This window comes from Cavia porcellus, unplaced genomic scaffold, assembly GCF_034190915.1.
Source record: "Cavia porcellus strain 051 isolate PalLab524CR breed Dunkin Hartley unplaced genomic scaffold, mCavPor4.1 scaffold_9, whole genome shotgun sequence".
Lineage (NCBI taxonomy): Eukaryota > Metazoa > Chordata > Mammalia > Rodentia > Caviidae > Cavia > Cavia porcellus.
Window position 1 is genome coordinate 40,469,069 of NW_026947492.1, and position 17,681 is coordinate 40,486,749.

The window sequence follows — 17,681 nt, forward strand, 5'->3', positions numbered from 1 at the left end:
AGTCAAAACTATGATCAACTAATAAGATCACAACTATAGCCACTTAGGTAAAATATTGACCCAATGGGGAAGCAGTTCACATAACAACTGTGCATGAGAGGAACAAGGGCCTTTTTAGAAAGACAAGGGTCAGGAGGTCCTGGCCACCCACCTGGGTGACCGATGCCTACCTAGACATTATTAAGCCAGGTGACAACCAATGGTAATATAATCCTCAATTCATTGCTTGTCGCTTGAGGAGGCATGTAGGCCTGGTCATTCTGTCTTTATCTTGAGGCCTCGCCCTCAACAGACACACCTCCAACCACAGCTGTAATGCTTTATCATCCTCCGCACTGACTTCTTTGTATGCCTAGCCCTGTCTGACTGCCTATACTATTTCTGTGTAGCTTAGCTGTCTATAATACTAACACAAACTTCTCAGACTTAAATTCCAGGTTCTCTGGTGCAGCAAAGACTGATGTGAGAGAGTTGGGCTGGCTAAAGGCTGAGATTCTAATGTCAGACATACCTGGGTGTAAATTCTAACTTTTCCACCTACTTATGAGCTTCATGGGTGTGGACAAGTTGGATTACCACATCTACAAAGCATAGGAAGAATGCCAATGTCACTGTACTATTGGGGAGTAAAGAAAGTATGCCAAAGCTTATCCTCAAAGCTGGTGCCTTGGTGGAATTCTGGAGTGAGTTACTACTACCATCACCACCACCACCTCCACTAGTAGCAGCACCAGTGAAAACAACAGTCTCCACCCCACTACCACTGTTTTTATCTATACACAAGCTCTCCCTGCACCAGCAAACACCAGTAACACCACCAGCACAAATACCTCTATCCTCCACATTCGCAATCCCACCCCTCCATCACTGCGGCCTCCATCATGCCTGCTGCCTCTACTGTCTCCTTCGCTGTTCTGCCTGGACTTTGTGCATGTATTTGGCTCACCTACTACAGAAATTATAGGGAAGGAACTATTTTGGTATCTAGAACGCTGCACATTGAGCTCTAAAAGTAATAGGTACAAATACCTCGTGAACAAGTGAATGAATATGTATGATAACATTTAAAGATCATCCTTCAGGACATCTAGGAGTTGTTAAAAGCTACGCCACTTCAAGCCTGAGAGTGACCCTGTGCTCTGTTTAACAAATTCTCCAGGTGATTCTGATGTTCACGCAGTTCCAAGAAGCATGGGTATAAACCTCGTGGAGGTAAGCACACGAAGTTCCATACAAAATGTCAGTAGGGAATTCTCAACCATAGTTATTGTACTGTGGAGGTATTTGTGCCCCTAACATAAAGGGCTTATAAATAATAGGGAACAGCATGGACCACTGAGTGAGGGAAAAGAAGTGGAAGGGCAGGGAGGAGATGAGAGAAATTCCCAAGCAGCTCTCTGCTTCGACGAGGTTATTCTTCTGGCTACAGTCAGGGAAGTTTATAAAAGTCTTTTAGTGTTAGAGCAGTGATTTTCTTTTTTCTTTCTTTCTTTCTTTATTTATTTATGTATTTATTTATTTTTTGTCTTTTTCCTTTTTACCGGTACCAGGGATCAACTCACGACTGCCTGCTTGCAAGGCAGGCACTTATGCTGCTGAGCTAAATCCCCAGCCCCAATTTTCTTTTTTCTTTTTAAGTCATATATTGCCAAGTTATAATCATATAGAAGAGCAATTTTTAGAATGCCGTACACAGCAGGGAAAAACAGGGGCTAGGGTATCCTGAGCCCCCTGACGGCCTCTGCAGTGGATGTTGAGTCATTGGAGCAAACTACGTACTTAGCGTCACTGTAGTGTGGCTCTCTGAAGCTCACTAACGGAGCCATCAGCCAAACCTACAGCTCTCAGTGAGTTGGTGAGACTTAGCAAGTAGCAGGGCCTGCAGGGGGCACTAGTAACACAGAAAACCAGCAACCTGGGCAGTCAAAGAGACAAGGTCAGTAGGAGCAGGAGCAAGTGACCTGCACGCCAGGGCTGCAGCAACTGGCTGCAGCTCTAGATGTTCTCGGGGAGAAGGATGGTGAGGGGATGGAAAAGTAAAGGAGACAAAGCTTGGGGCAGCTGAAGCCCTCACTCTCCTGATGGGAGAGCAGGAACTATGTAACTACTGTAGCACATTTATTTATAGACTCCAAAGAAGAATGTCAATTTCAATGCCATGGGCTAGCAATTTGTTTGCCTGGCTGGCCTGGGCCCCCCTGCCTTCTTGGTGCTGGAACAACTTGTTTATGTCTTGTTTTGAACTCTGTGTTTTCAGGGCTGGTCTTGCTTCAGCCCCACACATGTAATCAGTCTCCACTTTCAACAGCCCACTACAATGGGCAAATCAAGTTCCCAGGAGATCAATCAAGGAGGACAAGGAGACAAGTTACCAGGATGAGTGTGTGTACATGGTCAGGGTGAATGATTTCCCCCTAACAGCTTTCCAGTATAGGAGATAATTTGGAAGCAGTCAATATGTGTCTATATGTGAGGTCAATATGGTATCTATATGTGAGGTACATCAGTATCTGGGACCACCTGCAGATACCAAACTCCATGAATGCTCAAACCCTTTTTGTTAAATGGTATAGTGTTGGCATGGAACCTATGTGCATCCTCCTATATATTTGAAAATTACAAACCCTTTTTGTCAAATAGTATAGTGTTGGCATGGAACCTATGTGCATCCTCCTATATATTTGAAAATTACCTATGTATTATCTGCAATACCAAATACAACGTGGATGTTTTTTAAATAGTTGTACTCTATATTATTTAGTGACTAACAACAAGAAACAAGTTTGTATATTTTCAGTGAAAGTGCAGTATTTTTCCCAAATATTTTTGACTTGCGATTGATCAAATCCACAGATGCCAAAACCATGAGTACAGACAGGATTCACTCTGAGCTACATTCCCAACCCATGTTTGTTTTTCATTTTTGGACAAGGTCTTGCTAAGTCACTGAGTTGCCCAGGTTGGGTTCAAACTTGAGATCACCAGCCTCAGCCTCTCAGAGTGTGGGATTCCAAACATGTACATTGTACCAGGCTATAAACATGATACTTATTCTTCAAGAGGCACAGTTATTCTCAAGGGGCTGTTTTTTGTACTTAAAAAATGCACCACAGTAACAGCACTGCATGGTGTTGCTTATCCCTGTACCTCTGCTTTTTTGCTGGAATGTTTTTCCTTCCATCTTGAAAATTCATGTCAGGTAACACCTTTTCTTGGAAGCTTTTTCTTGGACTGGCTGCCTCTTCCTTTGTATTTCTGCACAGTATTAAATTGCATATGGCTGTGTCTCCTTCTCTAGAATGTGAGTTCTTAGAATTCATAGATGCATACAAAATGTTCAAAAAATGCTTGTTGAATGTTGAATGACTGTCAATCATTGGCACAGAGAGGAGAGGTACCTTGCCTGGGTAAGAATACAGCTGCCAGTTAGTTGTGCTCAGAGTGGCAGCACAGCGGGACATCAGGCTTTCCAACTGTGGCCTGATCAGAGTTGGGCCCTGCTGGGGAGGGGGGTGAGTCAGCACCTTTGGCATACATGGCAGCATCCTGGTATTCTTTCTCTACCACAGGGGCAGCTAGGATTTAGATCCTAGAACCCAGGAAAGGGCAACATCTAGTTGGCAGCAAAACTCCTTGGCTGAGGAGAAAAGTGCCTGAACCAGCCTCACTCTTACTGAACTCAGCCTCAGAATATCAAATTTCATTAGCTACAAGTTTGCTGCTGGCTTTAGAGTTTTGGTTTGTTTCTTTGAAGTCCTGGTGATCAAACTTAGGGCCTTGGGTCTAGTAGGCAAATGTTACCACTGAGCTGTACCTTTGGCGCTGGCCTGCTCAGTTACTGTTTCTTATTGGCAATGCAACCTGTCTTTCAACCAGCTGCATTCAATTGATTTGAACAAGTGAGGTTTTTCTTTTTCCACTTCATATCTTATGACAGACAGAGGAGAGAGAAAGAGGGAAAGAGCCAGTCAACCAGAGAGAGAGAGAGAGAAACAACTGCAGGAAAGATATTTGTTTGGCTTTAGATAGAGAAGACAGGGAACATTTTCTCTTTCATCCAGATGCATATTAAGAACTTTGCCCTGCATTTAAAATGAATACAACTGAGTCTTATTTTCAAAGCCGGCATTTTAAATACTACTAAAATATTCTCAATAAGTTCCCAGTAATTATCAAATTTGGGTTAGAGGGGAGAAGTCTCCTGCCCACACCTCACTGCTGAGCTTGGTCGGACTGGGGCAATCCAGGACAAAGGTGGAAAGGAAACAGAAAGTGCTGGTCACATAGCCCAACTCCGGAGCCACCTTCCTCCTGGCTGGTGTAGACCAGGCCTACCTGTTCTCCTCAGTGTGGAAAGTGGTTGCCATAGCAACTGGTCCAGGCTTTGACCTGAGCATTGACTCACCCTCCCCTGCTTCAGGACTGCCTGCCAATCAGGATTGTCATGCACCAGCAGCACCCTGGTGGCCACAAGCTTGCAGTCCATCCTCGGATGCCTCTCAACCCCCCTCAGTCAGTCCCCACAACCCACAACCTCCTGTTATGGCTTATGTCTAGAGATCCTTGCAAAGCTTCATGTGGTCATAGACAGAGCTTTTTCAGAGGTGGGTAGATCTGGAATGTATGACACTGGAATTGATTCATGGTGCAATGCTAGGATCAACAGCACTAGGATTGAGGGTATGAGTGCTACCCACCCTATGTAGCCTAGATAAGATATAAGGGATACACAGAGCTGTGGTTGTCCTGCTGCCATGAACTGTTTTCCCTTTGCAATGCCTATCTGTGGTGTCAGACTGTCTTGGAGCCAGCTGACTACAGATAGAAACCTCTACAAACTGAACTACGTAAACCTTCCCTCCTTCAACTTTGAGTGTCAAATATTTTGCCTCACCAACAAGAAAAATGATTAAGACAATACCCTACAGGACAACCTGGAGCCTAGAACTCAATAACTTTTGAGCCAAAGAGCAAATTGTATGTTGGAGAGGTGTAGGAAGCTGATGAAGTTACACACACAGTCACTCATAATTTCTCCCTATTCCTCCTTGCAGTTGATCTAGCAGTGGGTTGCAGGGAGCTGATGACCTTGATTGCGGGTTTGGCACATTTCTGGATGCCAATTCTGTTTCAGGGAAAAGACAGAGCCTCTCTCTCTCACCACACAGCCCCCCATTGATGCCAGGACTTGGGTCAGGCCAGCAATGTTGTTAACATGTTTACCTCAAAGAGAAGACTAGGGTAGGATAGGGCAGTGGCTCACTGATAGAGTACTTGACTAGCCTGCATGAAGCCCTGGGTCTATCCCCAGCATACCCCTCTCCCCCAATTATAGGAGTCCAGGAAAATGTTCTCATGCATGAGGAGATGTTGAATTTATGCAAAATACCGCAGAGGCTCCATGGTCCCAGGGACCTCTTGCAAAGAAAAACAGACCTCCAGCAGCAGTTCCTCACTTTTCCAGGCTCCCCAGGCTGGCCTGACCTCTCTAAGCTCTCCAGGAGTCAAAGTTTATGGGGTCAGGGAAGCAGCTGGTGACCCATACCTGGGGGGTACAAAAGGAATTTCATGCTTTCTTGTCCCAAAGGGTTTTATTTTCCTCCACTGAGACCTGAGCCAGAGGAAATTAGGTCAAATAGCAGCAAGAAGGGGCATAGCCATTAAAGAAAGCGGAATTTCAGACAAAGATGAGGACTTGCTCAGGTCACCTGGCTTTGGGAAGCTTTCATGTCTGTGTTAGGAAGAAGTCACGTGGGGTACTTAGAGACGTATGAGTCGTGGAGTGAGGTTTCTAGTTCTGGTTCTACTACTCTACCAGCTGTGTGACCTCAGACTAGACAAATCCCTTAATCTCTAAAGGGCTTCATTTCCTCACTTATGAAACAGAGAAGATACGTCATACCCTGCAGTGCTTGGGATGATGACTGAACAAAAAACAACATGTGCACAGAAATTCTTTATGGAATTCTACGTGACAGACAAAACACATTTCCAACACTTTGGATTAATCAATGAAGAAGTGATTAAATAGGCAATAATGAATTCGGTAGCAGGAAGGAGAAGTTGCTCTTCCACTCTGATTGCCAAGATGCAGCAACCTGGTGTTGCTGCTCTGCTCCCAGCTGGTTACTGGGTTGTAGCTCTGAGGAGGACTCAGGATAACATAGATCAGTCACTCACAGCTTATTTCCTGGGTAAGTTCAGGCCAACCATTTTCCACACTTTCCACTCTGTGGATAGAGTTGGCGGAGATGGATTTTGAGCAGAATTGAAATGGGAGGCGGAGAATCAGCCAGAAAGCCTCAGCTGATACAGCCCTGGGGAAACAGAAAATGCTGAAATCTGGTAGCTGAAGCCATAGATTGACAGGTGGTCATTGGCACAATCATTTGTTGTTAGTAGTATTATTGAGTACTTATTACAAGCCAGACATTTTGCAAAGTTTTTTCCAAAAGTATGCTTTTAAATTCTCTGAAAAACCTATGAATTAGCTATTGCTATTTTACTTATGAGAAAAAATAGAGCTCAGATTGATTCTGTTAGGTAAGGTGTTCAAAGTCTTACAAATGAGAGAGCTAGAATTCAAATCTCGGCATGCTTTATCTCTAAAATTGAGCTCTGGACCAATGTAGCAGTGATTCCTACCTTGTCCTAAACATAGGAATCACCAGCAAGCCCAACTATACCCACCAACTTCTAGGCCCCACACTCAAAGCGTGGAGTGTGGGGCCTAGAAAAACCCTGAGAATTTGCACTTGAGGAGCTCTAGAGAGCAGTGGGACTGTGTGTTCTCCTGGCTCCAAACTGGGAGGAAGCACTGGAGCCCCCAGAGCTGGCCTACCACAGAAACTCACCTGGTTGTCCCCTGGCCTGCACTACTTGTTCTCAAAACCTTCCGCAGAAGCAAACTTCCTCATTCAGTAACCCAAACTAGAGAACAAATATACAGCTTTCCTGCTTTTGGATAGTCAACTTTTCCCAACTTTGCTCAGTTCCTCATTGATTAAACTCATTCTTTTTGCAAAACACATCAACTTCAGGAATGAGGAAGATCTCTAGAAGAATTCAGGAAGGATCACAGAATTTCAGGAGACCCCAGGAGCTTTTGAATCCTCTCTCATGTGCCAGCAGGACCTGAGGCACGGCAGGCATTGATCATTCCTGAGGTGAGCTGTGCTGAGCCATGATCAAGCAGTTCACAAAGGCAGGTTGCTGGTTGTCCTCTGGCTGTTCATATCAGACTCCTATGTCCCATGTATGAGTTTCTGCCTTTATCTCCCATAGTGGCCCAAATATGGTCCCTTCCAGACATACATCCACACTCTAATTGTTGAGTAAATTTTGGGATATAGGACTATGGTAAAAACCAGCCCTATGATGGGGCCAAAGACAAGTTTGTTTTGTTTTGTTGTTTCATTTTACTTTGCAGTTTTCTGAAATAACAGTTCTGGCATCAGGTACCATAATTTTGCCATGTAAAGGTCAACCTTACACAGTCTTCAACTTTACATGCTCTTCAAACATACACACCTACCTGGAAAACTTGGTGCCTGCTTGAAGGTCTTCCTTATCACTCCTGTGCCACCACCAGCAGGGAAGTTTGGGGTCACTGTGGACGGACCATCCAACTTTGAGATCACAGCTTTCACAGTTTCATCACTGTTCATGTCTACCCTACGTCTTCCCTTTACTCTGTGGCCACATGTAGTCCTGTCATACCTGGAATTCATCCACAAAAGAAATCACAACTCTTACTCATTAGATACCATATGTCAGTTTCTTATTTCAGTCTTCCATCCTCTCTGCTTTCACTTTCTTGCATGCACCTTGGGTCTTCTTGGAACTCATTCAAATCTCCTTGTCCACTATTCCTTTATTGTCCCTATTTCTCCAATCAAACACATTGTCATGATCCTGTGGACCATCACTAATTTTCTTGTTAGCACTTCTGACTATCATGCTCTTGATATCATGCTATTGATATCATTTTTTGACTGACCTGATAAATCTCAACTTTGGATAATCTTAACCTACCAACTTTTTCCTTCTTAGACTTCTAAGTATGGCAAGAAACAGTCACATGTATGTGCAGATTGAGGTCATACAAATTAATACAAGACCTCCAAGTTCAGAAGGGCCTCGGTGTCATCTGGCAAGATTTTTTTTTTTTTTTTCCTTTTTATCGGTACCAGGGATCGAACTCACGACTGCCTGCTTGCAAGGCAGGCACTTATGCCGCTAAGCTAAATCCCCAGCCCCATCTGGCAAGATTTTTAAGAGTCCCTGGTCAGCAGCTCAGTGCCAGGTTTGCGGCTCTTATATTCAAAGTGTAGAGGTGACTAACAAAGGCACTCCCTTGGCAGCACTCTGGACTGTGAATAGGGCTCTGGAAGAGCATCTACATAGCTCAGGACCACACACCCACAATTGCTCTGCTTTTCTTAGTTTTTGCAATAACTGTTTCAGAACTTTCTTCTGGTCTTATTTCTACTAAACAATTTTCCTCTATTTGATTGAGAAAATAAAGATCATTAAGAGGGAATCTCTGTAGACTTCTGGCCCCCAACCTAGATAGACTTCTTTCCCTGAAAAACACCCTCCCTTCCCTTTATTCCTCCATTCTTAAATGTCTTTCCAGCTCATTAAGGCAAATCCTTTCCCTGTGATTGAACTTTTGTCCCAATTCTCTCCTCCTCCTTCGATCATTCTTATTACTTTCCATATTATTCACAACCTTTCACCAAGACTTATACATGTTCAGTTTCCTTTCATTTAAACAAACAACCCTCTGTCTACCCTTCCATTTTTCTTAGTCACTGCTCTGTGTTATTCTTTTTCTTTTCAACCAACAAAATAAAATTAGTATCTTAAAAAATTTTCAAATAAAAATAGAATAGTATAATGTGTTATCATGTACAGATTCATCCAGATTCAAAATTTTGTCCCAGCTATGGTTCTTGAGAGTTGATACTTCCGTTCCACTTAGCGTATAATTCCTCAAGATCTGGGTCCCTCCATGCAAGCTCATAAAGTTGGTCTCTCAAGTATCTCCAGTGGTCTGATGGTTAAATCTAGCCAGTACTTTTCAGTTTGTACTTTCCTATTGATCACTCCATCATTTGATTTCTTCTCCTTGCTTATATGACCCATTTTCTCTTTATTTATCTATGATTACACAGTTTCCTCTGTGGCTCTGAGTTCTTATCTCCTCAATATTCTTTATCTTTAGCTTTCTCTTGCCTCATTCTTCCTTGACACGTACTTCAAAATTGAATAAAACCATTTACACCAACTTCATTGAATTATGCTTGCTTGGCTAATTATTAGCATTCCCCAACAACCTATGAATTTCTTAATGTCTGAGAATCTATTTTTGTTAATGTAGTACCAGCTTAAAATGGGACCTGATAAATACCACCTAAATGGTGTGTGTATCCCATTATTACAGCCCATGTCACTCTTCACCAGTGCCTCCAGCTTGGCTCTACAGAGGAGCAAACAGAAACAGCTCATTGTGCTTGCTAACTGGGGCATGAGTAGAGAAAATTCCAGAGATATCCAGAGCCTCATTTCAGCATCAGAATTTCAGTCTCCTCAAATAGAAAGCCATTCATCCCAAGGGGATAGATTTATATTTCAGATACTTCTCTGTGTCCACTTACCAAGTCCTAGTGGTCAAGGAGCCACAATAAGATCTGTAGCTGGCAAGAAGATGAAACGCCAAGGAGAGGTTTTCCAAAAATCCAGAGCAACTTAATGGCATTGTTATGGCACCATATGAATTTTAAGCTGAAGCAAATCTCCTTTGGCTGTGAGATCCCCTGCATGGTGCATCTAGCCAATGATCGAGATTGCCAGACCTGGGAACATAAAACTGGAGGCCAGATGGGAGGTCACCAATGTGCAGCATATGAAAATGACTGCCACTTACTGGACACCTACAACATGCCAGGCACTGAACCAGGCCTCCAACTATCCACCTATACAGCTGTTAGTAATAAAATCATCTATGATAACCCAAACCATCCTCCTCTTCAATAAAACTGACAGCCACACCATGAAAGCACTTTCCCTGGCACCATCTGATTGGTTTTTTGAGACAGGCTTAGGGTCCTGCTCCCATTTTATAAAAAGAAAAGATGTGACATGTTTTTAAGGGTCACATTATAGAGTCAAACTTGAATTTTCCTATGCTTTGTCTCCAAATTTTTGGCTTGCTGTGCACTGCAGCTGTCCAGAGGGCATTTGTCTTTTATTGTCAAGGCTGTGTGGCTCATGTCCTGTCATATATAAAGGTCATGGGCTCTGAAATTAGCATTTCTGTCACTGATCACCTCTGTGCGACACAAACCCTCTGCACTGCAATTTCTTCATCTATAAATGGGTTGATGATACAGGCCTGGCTGCTTTGTGGAGTTTTGTGAGAATCAAAGGAGATTAGGTCAGAGAAGGCACTTTGAAAAGCTTGACTATAAGACAATTATATAGAGGTGTTATTGTCAGAAGGGACACAACATTCAAAGGCATGCCATATTTCTTTGCTTTTAAAATTTTTAAAGTGACCTTTAAGCAAGGAGCCAGCTGAGTTCTTAGTTCTCATTTAGCATGCTTTAATTCTGAGGCTTTGAAAGCAAAGAAAAATATTTGGAGGCAGAATTCCCAGAAATCAGTAGGGAGGAGAAACTGGAGCTCCCCCGGGGAGGAGGGCTGGGGTCAGGAAACCAGCCCAGGCCTCCTCTGTCATCAGCTTCTCATCCCCAGGTTCAGGAAATCCTTTCCACTCCTGGAGCCCTTTCCCACACTGGCTTTCTGTTTCTCCTGTGTGGGCAGCAACTCTCCTCTGACACTGTGAACTTGAGTTGGGGTAGAGGGGAAGATGGAGGAGGGTTTGTATGTGGGGGTGGCCCTGTCTACGGGGAAAGTAGGAGGGGGAAGTAGGAAATGAGGACATTCTGATGTGCTGATTTTCTGCTATATTAAGTCCTGGTATTTTATATCATATACTATCCACCAGGGCCTTAGGAGGGAGATATTCTTATTCCTATTTCAGAAACGAAGACTCAGGCTCACATTTGAGCTGGGTACAACCTGGGAACTATCACACAGCTAAGAAGTGGTGGAGTTCGATTCAGATCAAAGTTCTAGGTGAGTGCACAGTCCTGGTATCCTATATTTTCCTGGGCCTCTTGCATGCTCATTTGAGGGGTATACAAACCCAGTTCTGGGTATGGTGTGGCAGTACTTCAAACATGAGTGCATGCCCTCCATCAATTAAATGCAACCCTGAGTACTATTCACCTTCTTAGGTGCTGCATAGTACTCAAAGAATCTTTTCAAGACTGACTCTTTTCACCTGAGATCCTCTTCAAATTATTTTAGTCACTGTTGTGCTATATACATATCTCATTCAATAACAGTGAGTGTAGCCACTCACTGTTAAAGTACTGGGGGGCAGCAAATGTTCTTTAATTGAAAGGAGACTGCCAGGTGTGGTGGCACTTGGAATCTCAGTAATTAGGGAGGTGGAAGCAGGAAGATCAAAAATTTGAGGCCAGTCTGGGGAGCTTAGTACCCCATTTTTTGGGTGTAGATCAATCATGCGGCACTTGCCTAGCAAGTGTGAAACTCTGGATTCAATCCTCACCATCACATACCCACACCCACACCCATTCTAATACACACACACACACACACGAAAGAAGGAAGGAAATAAGAAAAATGACAATGCTGAACATCATGTGAGCCTTGAAAAGTGCAATGGTTAAGAAATCCCCACCCTTTTGTGTTGTAGGTATGACTAACCACAAAGAGCTATACTTAGCTATGATGAGCTGTCTACTCTCTCTTGAGAACTTTCCCAGTGATGGGAGCCTGCAGAAAGACCAGAAACAGATGCTCCCACTCCCTCTTTTTTGTCTCCTGAATGATTTACTTGAAGTCTGTCACCCTGAACCTGGTTAGGCACAGAGCTAAACATTTCCTACTGAGTTGACTGACTGAGACATCCTCCCACGGACAAACAATCCCACATAAACTACCTATCCATTACCCATCTAGTCCTCTCTGTAAAAAATATAAGCAAAATCACTCCCTGAGACAGGCTGGTCTAGGGAGAGAGGAAGTTCTCTCCCTATTGCAGTAGTCTGAATGAAGAAAAAAGAAAAAAAATCTTATGCATTTGGATTTTTGTCTTTGACAGGAATGACAATAAACAAGTAAATAAAGAAGATAATTTCATGTAAGAGTTAATATGATGATAAAACAAGGTAATACGGTAGAAGGAATCTCTAGGTAATTGTACTCATCTAGATTCTCCAGAGACAGAATCACTAAAGTATATAGATATACTATATACTATATGGATGTGATTTACTATATGGAGCTGGATTAGAATTACGGAGACCGAGAGATCCAAGATCAGCATTTGGCAAGCCAGAGACCTAGGAGAACTGATGGCTCCAGTCTGAGTTCAAAGGTCTGACATCTGGGAAAGCCGGTGGGATAGATTCCAGTCTGAATCTGAGATTGAAGGTAAGAAAAGACTGATATCTCAGCTGGAAGATAGGCAGAGAGTCCTTTCTTGCTCACTCTGTTGTTTTATCAGGCCTCTTGGGGATTGCATGAGGCCAGCCAACATTGGGGAGGTCAATTTGCTTTACACTACAAATATGTTAATCTTATCCAAAAAGCCCCTCTACACACACACACACACACACACACACACACACACACCAGATAATGTTTTACCAAACATCTTCATGAACCAGTCAAGTCTGCACATAAAATAAACCATCACAGCAGGAGAGAGAGAAAATCCTGGGAGGAGCCTTTGCTAGAGTGTGTGTGTGGGGGGAGGGCTTCAAGGGCATGACATTTGAATGGATCACTGACGGATGAGAAGGAGCCATGTGAAGACCCGGGAGAGAGGCTTCCAACGCAAAAAGCAGAAAGTGCAAGACTCTGCTTGTTTGAAGAGCAGAAGCATGGCAAGGACGGCGGGGCTTCCCTGAGCCACAGGTGACGGTATGAGAAGAGACTGGAAGGACAAGCAAGGTCTCAACCTTATCCATGTGTTCCCTACCCCTGCTCAGACTGCTTCATTTCTTATAGACTCTGTGGAGTCTAAAACCATGCTGACCTCACAGACTCAGGATCACTGGCTGACTCACAAAGAGCTCCTTACTTACTTGTTCCCCAAAATACAAATGATAGGCAATATGAATTTTCTGCCCATGTGTCTTACGTAAGACAACTCAACAACTTGTTTTTTTGTTTCTAGTTTTGTGTTTTGTTTTGTCTTTTGAGACAGGGTCTCACTATGTAGTCTAGACTGGCCTAAATTCGCTTGTGTAGCCCAGGCTGGCCTTTATCTTGTGATAGTCCTCTGTCTCCTGAGTGCTGGGATTGCAGACATGCACCACCACACCTGTTTTCAACCCAAGTTTTATTAGGAATTGTTTGAGGTTTATCCTAAGTCCTAAAAACCTCTCAAAACATACCTAACTAGACAACAGATACCCTAATTGCCAGGCCTTCTGGGTAGAGATCCTGAGAAACATAGCAGTGTCAGTAGACAGACAAAATATCTCAAAAAAAGGACAGTGAAAGAAATCAGGAGCATCTGTTAATATCTCTCACTTCTTTGAAACAGCCCCCCCCCCCCCGCCCCCAGAACTTCCACGGTCAGCACTAGACTTACCTCTTCAGGCTTGTCTTTTGTCTCACCTTTTAAGAACAAAATTTCCAAACTTCTCAAACATTCTGCTTCTCCTCTGCTTGGAATCCACGCCCAGCTTCCCTCCCACTGGTTGTCTCTCTGTCCCTCCCCAGTGCTCGTAGAACCTGTGTGGTGCTTTTTCTGATCTCCCATCCCCCACAAAGTGCACAATTGATTCTTTCCTCCTTTGATCCCTTAAATTAAATGTTAATCATGGGTCTGCAAGGTGGGAGTTTAAACAAGTTGCCCTGTTTTTAGTTTCAACATTGGTAAATTTCATATTATAATAGGGTTTTGGAGAACACACGTGTGCTGCTTGTTAGGAGACAATTCTTCATGTGTAACTTGGAAATAGCTGCAGGCACTGGTTCCCTTTGTTCTAGGGGCTATCCTTTTAAACATGCTTGAATGACAATCAGCATATAGTGTCTCCGTTCAGGGCATACGGCAAGTGTGCTCAGAGCTCCTTAGATTGGGGTTTCCCCAGTTCAGGGCTCCTCTCCTGACAAGCAACCCTGTGGGTTCAACTGGCTATTATAACATCCATCACCTTGTGGAAACTGGAGTTTGAAAAACTGAACCATGAATATGATAGTCTGGCTGCTGCTACTGTTGTGTATAAGAAACTGTTCTTAATTTCCAATCCATAGTTTAATCTCTTCTACTAACATCCATGGAACTGTGGCAAGCTAATTCATTCGGTGTTAAGTAGGGTAAAATCCTCAGAGTTTGTGCAATCATGGGTAGCAGGTGGTACTCACTAAACTTTAATTCTCCTAAGAGTTTACAGCTGCCTCATTTTCTAAAACATGGTCGTGAACGGCAGGGGGTCTGTTTGGGAAGTTCCCCTGCTGGGACTTCAGCCTATAATTGACTGAAATGAGAAACCGAAGGCCAAACCGTTTGCCCTGGCCTTGAGAGGAAGGGCAATCCTGGGTGATATGTTCCGGAGCTCCACCCTGCTCCACACTTGCATCAGACCAAGAACAGATGACCTGAGACTACATTTTTCCCCTTCCCTACCTGGCTCTCTATTCTCTCTCATTTATGGATTTCATGTGAGAATTCTCTTTCATAAATGACAAAGGGCCAAATCCCTGCATTAGGCTCTGATTCTAGGGAAGCTGGCTTAAAACACAGCACTGTTTCCTAAAAGTGGTTCAGGATCATCTGAGAGTGTTAGTTTTGAGCCTGTGTCAGAGCTGCAGAAGTGACTGCATACCACCAACTCTTTGAGCCAACCAGAGCCAGCCATTACTCATGAATTGCCCACCACTCTTAAGAGAAAGGCAGGTATGTTACCTGATTCCTATGGTTTCTGTGAACAGAGAAATGCTGCATGTCAGGAAGCAATTTGTCATTTTTCATTTTGGACTCAGGCCAGTGACACCTTCTAAGTGTGAGTATTTTTTCCCAGGATGTAGATGCAAGATAATCCTCCTGTCTAACACTGGTCTTCAGGTTGAATCCAGCATTCTAAATTCCTTTATTACATGACACCTGATGTTGCACCAGTCTCCGTGTGTACCTGGAACCTAGAACACTCCTCCTCTGGCCCAGTCTTACAGACTCAAGATTTTGGCCCACCTAAAGATATCCTTTAGGAAAAGGATATTTGTTTGCCTTCCATGTGCCAGTGGTCTCTCCAGAGCAGGGTGCTACTGGCATGGCTCTGAATCTGACGTTTACTGATCTCACAATGCTTCAGTTAGATACAGAATAATAGCTCGATAAATACTACCTCCTTCATTAGGTTAAATGGAAAAGGTCTAAAAGGGAGCAGTGCATGGCACATGGTAAGAACTCAACTTACGGAAATGACTGTCCTTAACATTTTCACCATTGCCACCTGCCACCAACACATGTTTACAGCCCCGTGTAGCATTCAGCAAACGCCTTCACATCTTGAACTGATCTTGTCTTCACTATGGTCTCACAAAGCAGGTGGGGACAGAGATCTTGATACTAATTTATAGATGTGAGAAGTTGTGATTGAAAGATTACTCTGGGTGAGGTCATACAGCTAGAAAACCAGTCAGATATTCCCATAGAACTTAGACTTCACCTCACTGCCTTCTGGGCCTTTACTGGGCCTCGGACTATGTGTGATGGGTAAAGGAAGACTTGCAATGTTTTCTTGGAAAAGGGTACATAGGAGAAGCTATAACAAGTGGATCCGGTAGCTTTTCTGTTCTCTCTAGGCCCTAGGTCAGCTCTATCTGTCCTTGCTTTCCCTCTTTATGCTCCCTTATTATAGTCATTGATACACACACAGACATAGACACAGATATAGGCATAGGATGCTTCTTATTTACTTACTGGAGCACACCTGCAGATTCTCCATTTGCCTGGAGGAGGTAGGTCTCGACGATCCAATGTACCCTACCATTTCTGGGTTTGGTTTTACTTGACAGAGAGATATCCTCTCCTGGGAAGTAGGAATATTTTCATTAGGCAGAAGAGTGGCCTTGAGATACTCATAAATGAATGCAATGGAGAATTGCTAAGAAATGTACAGAGGGGTGGGAAATAGGAAAAAGATGACAGAACCTTATTCACTGGACTTTGGTCACCATGGCAACAACAGCTTCTTCAGTGGAATTACTGAAGATGCCATTTTAAATCAGAGAATTTTCCTTCTTTAAATACATTAAGACACACTGACTTTCATCTTCTCCCCTAATTCTAGATTAGTGGAAGGGAGAGTCTGCACCGAAACTCACTACCCAGGTATAAAGTCTTGGGGGGAAATGTACATGTGACCTGGAAAGACTGTAATTCTAGCATTCTGACTCAGAGCATGATTTTGAAAACACTTGAGCACATTAATGGGATCTGAAAGCCATCTTTAAGAGTTCATGCAGGGAGAGACTGTGGAAGGCTGAGATTGGCCTTTCCAGAAGCACCAGTGAGGCTTACCACCAGCAGGGGAGGGGAGCAGTCCTCACATCAATAGGCAATGGTGTAGCAACCTCTGTGGCACCTGTGGCTGACTGGAAAGTGACCTCCAAAGGCTTCCATGACCTAATCGCTGGAATCTGTTAATATGTCAGTTTACATGATGAAAGACACCTTGCAGATGTAATGTTTGAAGATCTGGAGATGGGGAAATTATCTTGGTTTATCCAGTGGCCCAATGTCAATGTTAGAAGAATAATTAAAAGAAGGTAAGAGGACCAGAGTCAGAGAAGATGCTATGATATGGAAGCAGAAAAAGATATAAAGAGATAGAGAATGATGATGGAGGTGGATGCCATGAGCCAAAAAAATGCAAGCATCCACTAGAATCCAGAAAAGACAATGGAATGAATGCCTTAGGAATGCAACCCTGCTGACTCTTTGACTTTATGACTTTTTCTTCTGACCTCCAGACTTACAAAGAGAGCGTTATAATATAGCATGATGTTTTAAGCCACTATTTTATGGTAATGTGCTATAGCACATATAAGACTGATTGTCATAGTGACTCCATCCATCATCACAAAAATAAAGGGACCAGAATACAGTGGCCTGGGTGAACATGAAACCATCTGTGCATTCATTTAGGTCCTGGATCTCAGACCTGTTTTCCCAAGCTCAGATTAAGGAAACACCCAACTATTCATCTTTGAGATTTAAAGGAAACTAATAAAAAGAAAACCCTCCTGGTTGGCACCCTGAGGGGCAGGTATCTGTATTATGCACGGCCTGCAACATGAGCAGCCCTAGAGGTGACATGGTTTACAGCCCTGCTCCATCATTCACCAGCTATGAATTTATTTTGTGAGGCTGAGGCCTAGTTTGTTGTCATAGTAGTGATGGTGACATCAATGTTATAAATCCTTGAGAAGGCTAAATGTATGTGACAGCAATAGATGTGTTTGTTTAGAATTGTTTTGAGAGGGGGACCATCACCTCATCACCTGTTTCTTGGTCCTGGAATGGTGACTCCAGCTTGATTGGTGTCATCAGCTGCTGCTCCACC

General features: G+C 43.4%; 1 long non-coding RNA gene across 2 annotated transcripts; it reads right to left on the reverse strand.

The window, feature by feature from the left end:
- Nucleotides 1–1,618: 1,618 nt before the first annotated feature.
- On the reverse strand, nt 1,619–16,452 carry LOC106027382 (uncharacterized). Of its 2 annotated transcripts, none has more exons than XR_001200969.3 (4): nt 16,037–16,452; nt 9,663–9,874; nt 7,535–7,719; nt 1,619–6,317 (listed from the first exon to the last, which is right to left on the reverse strand). It is a non-coding gene; the product is annotated as an uncharacterized LOC106027382 (long non-coding RNA). The 2 variants fall into 2 exon arrangements; XR_010049775.1 differs by lacking the exon at nt 16,037–16,452 and adding an exon at nt 13,700–14,095.
- Nucleotides 16,453–17,681: the final 1,229 nt, after the last annotated feature.